We start from the raw sequence: 4077 nt of genomic DNA on the forward strand, positions 1-4077 counted from the left end.
AGTAAAAATATTTCACAACATTACTGCTTTTGCTGTACTTTGGATCAAATAAATGCAGGCTTGGTGAGCAGAAGAGACTTCTTAAAAACATTAAAAATCTTACTGTTCAAAAACGGTTGACTGGTATGTTAGATAGATTACAGAAATGTTATATTGTAATGTTTATAATGTTACAAAAGCTTTTTATTTCACATAAATGCTGATCTTTGGATCTTTCTGTTCATCAAAGAATCCTGAAAAAATGTACTCGACTGTTTTAAATATTGATAATAATAATGATAATTAAAAAAGGTTTCTTGAGCAGCAAATCAGCATATTATACTGATTTCTGAAGGATGTGACACTGAAGAGAAAATTCAGCTTTGATCACAGCAATCATTTAAAAATATATTCAAATAGAAAGCAGTCATTTTAAATAGTAAAAATATTTCAAAATGTTACTGCTTTTGCTGTACTTTGGATCAAATAAATGCAGGCTTGGTGAGCAGAAGAGACTTCTTAAAAACATGAAAAATCTTACTGTTCAAAAACGGTTGACTGGTATGTTAGATAGATTACAGAAATGTTATATTGTAATGTTTATACATACAATTTCTGTCCCCCTCACTTCTGAAATGATGGCTACGCCCCTGGGTGAGTGTAAATCGCCATTATAATTTTCACTCAAAATCCTCCTTTTTTCCTTAATGTTTTAAGAAACTCTAATTAATTTATTCTGAATGTATTAATGTTTTGATTTAATTGCACTGGTATGCATAGTTTTGTGTACAGCTGGTAACAAGCGCACTGCCCCTTTAAGAGAGGCTGAACTTTTGGCGCGCGGTCTCCTCCTTCAGTTCCCGCTAAACTGAGCTGAGGTGAGGTGAGGAGGTCTCGCGGCTCACAGAGCCAAAGGTAATGATGTTTCAACCTATTACTTGATATTTCTCTTCAAAACTGTTCTTTGGAGTATTTGAACATGAAGTACAATGTGGGATTACGTGCTGTTGTTCACGAACAGATGAAGAGAAACCACAAAAGGCATGTTTATTAATATCCATTCTTCATTTGTCCAGACATGTCATTGTGTAATACAAGCACAACTGATGTTGTTCTGGTGTTTATTGTCCAAGCTTTCTTTTACCCTGAGCATGTGGAGTTTATAAATATTCATAAAATATCAGTTCATGCTAAGCTAAGCTGAGGATTTCTTGTGGCTCACAGGACCAAAGATGAAGTTATCGAAGAAAAACACAAAATGCATGTTTATTAATATCCATTCTTCATTTGTCCAGAAAATAAAGAGCCACCCATTGATCAGCCCTTAGAAGTTCGGTGTCCATTTGTTCTTCATACACAAGATAGTCAACATCCCATCACGTGGACCGTTACATTAACCGCATTGGAGCCAATCCAATCCATGTTTGTTGGATGTGTGAATGCAGCAGCCAATCACAAGTGCTTAGTCAGAATCCGCTCAATACGCCAGTGGTTCTCAAACTTTTTAGAGCGGCGTACCCCCGGGGCATTTAACATTCTTCTGCGTACCCCCTCTCTACCACTTAGTTACACCTTTTCTATTCAAGGACAATATTTGCCCCCTTAAATTGATTTACAGGTGCATTTTTTACCATTTACAGAGGCAAATAATTTCTGTTCTTATTAATTGTGTGTCATGTTTTACGTCATATTCTTAACATTTCATTAAGTGTATTATTAATATAATAAATAAAGCAATAAATGATGGCAAATCGAAGTGATACTGATTTAAAAATAAAACGGCCAATAGGTGGCGGCAAGTCGCTGTCTTAATGAGCAAGGTGTCGCGTCATTCATTCATTCATTCAGTAACGAAGCAAAATGCTGTAGTTATGAATGGATTATTAATCAATGACTCTCCAAATCGTTCAAAGCCGCAGAATCGTTCTCTAACGAAACACCGCTGTATGATGCTTGGAGACGCACACCAGATGATATGGATTTCGTTGGAACTATTATTTCGTTGCAAAATAGAACAAACATGACAATATTCTGTTCAAAATATAGGCTACCTTTAAAATGTAAAATGTTCACTTAATATTACCTTTTTTGTTGAACTGTTGTAAAAATTAATGGCACATTTGCCATCGTTTGGATATTCAGGGAAATTTGCATTCTTGCTCGTATCTTAAACATGAAAACAATAACACGCACAGAGTGTGTCTGTATCGAAGAGAGTTTAAATCGATCTCAATGTACAGTGCGTGTAAATATTTGCTCTTCATGCTATTAAGTGAAGATCTACTTTAAAGATACATTGAACAGCAGCGCGATTTGCTAAAGCATATTCAGCGGCCATCCTTATCACATGCACGCTGCTTCTGTGGATGCAGTCAGTTTTGACTGCAAAAAATTAGGTAAGCTGATTGGATATCATGTATTTGACCGTTTACGGCACCCCCATTTTCCTGTTTTTACATTAGAAGCATTTTGCTTGTCAGAAATAAATGTTCGGTTTTAATGTTACTTTAAGTTGGGGTAGAATTGAATAAATGCCAAAACTCAGAATTTTGTTCGCGTACACCCCTCTTTCATCTCACGTACCCCCAGGGGTACGAGTACCCCAGTTTGGGAACCACTGCGCTAGAGCAGTGGTTCCCAAACTTTTGGCCCCCCTTTTCTAGAGAACAATATTTTCAGCTCCCCCTCCCTTATTTAACAAAAAAAAAGGTATGTTATGCTTACCAAGGCTGCATTTATGTATTCATGGATTTCAGTCATGATGGCGGCCGCCATCTTTAGGACCTTGCGTAGCCTCTCCTTGGTGATTGGAAACCAAAATAACACTTAAACAACAACGGAAAACAATGGTATTTATAAAATAAAGAAAAAGATACTTTAGGCTTAGATCCTTATTTACTGTCAAGTGAACTGCTGACTCCACTAAAGTCTAGTGAAAACTTGCCAATTGGACGTTTGCTGATAGGCTGTTTACCTCTACCTCATACACCGTTCCTCTCCGTACACTCGGGCCATTTTCAGTTCAATTTTCACCTGCCAGAGACTTACCCATCGGCCCGAATCCATCTGCCTGGATGCCGTGGCTGTGTCCAGTATGATTGAAATTTAAAGTGTGTATCGTCCTAATTAAAGAGCTAGTTTACCCATAAATGACGATCATTTACTCCATTTATGTCGTCTACACGTGACAAACCTGTTGGTTTTGATTACCAGCATTCTTCAAAGTATCTTCTTTTGAGTTCTACAGAAAAACAAAAGTCGGGTTTGAAAAAGAAAAAATGAGGGGGAACTGATGTAATAATGTAAATGATGACAGAATTCTGAGTTAACTATACTTTTAAGTTAATTAGCAGAAACACTTTTCACTAGTCATCACTGTGCAGAAAAATAACATTGAATGCCACAATAAAATGCTTGAAAAATACACATTCAATAGATCCATGTTGGTCCGTTTTTTTTCTCTTCAGTTAAAGTTCCCCCCCAATTGTTGCAGAAAACATATTACATAGTATAATCCTGGTCAGTGCAGACATGTACTTGAACCAGTGTTCATTTTGACAGCAAATTGATTTAGTTTGTCATAGTCTTGACTAAAATGCCATTTAGTTTTAGTCATATTTTAGTCATCTGAATTGTTTTTAGTTTTAGTCGACTAAATCTACGATTTTAGTCCACTAAATCGACAGTAAATTTAGTCTGCTAAAATCTAATGGGTTTAGTTACAGTGCATATATTAAGCATTTCTCTCAAATTTCCAAACTCATTATATAGGTTTGATATTAAGGTTTTATCATGATAGACACTGATTTAACTGCGGTGACACACAACATGCCTTTGTTAAAATGATTTAAAACCACTTCTCATAAAGAACAAGAACATGGTCTTCTTTTTAATGAAATACCAATGGTTATATCGGCTAATTATGCATTCTTTATAGCAACTTGTTTACCATATTCTTCATTCTTTCAAGCAGACATATTTATTTCTATAAACAAATTTAGATGAATCTTTAGGGCTACTAAAGTTTTTCAGCCAGGAGCCGTGTGTGATTTTCTGTCTTTCTGTTGTTGCTTGATTAATATCAATGACTCGGGACAA

This window comes from Sinocyclocheilus grahami, unplaced genomic scaffold, assembly GCF_001515645.1.
Source record: "Sinocyclocheilus grahami isolate Dianchi unplaced genomic scaffold, SAMN03320097.WGS_v1.1 scaffold899.1, whole genome shotgun sequence".
In the NCBI taxonomy this organism is placed as follows: domain Eukaryota; kingdom Metazoa; phylum Chordata; class Actinopteri; order Cypriniformes; family Cyprinidae; genus Sinocyclocheilus; species Sinocyclocheilus grahami.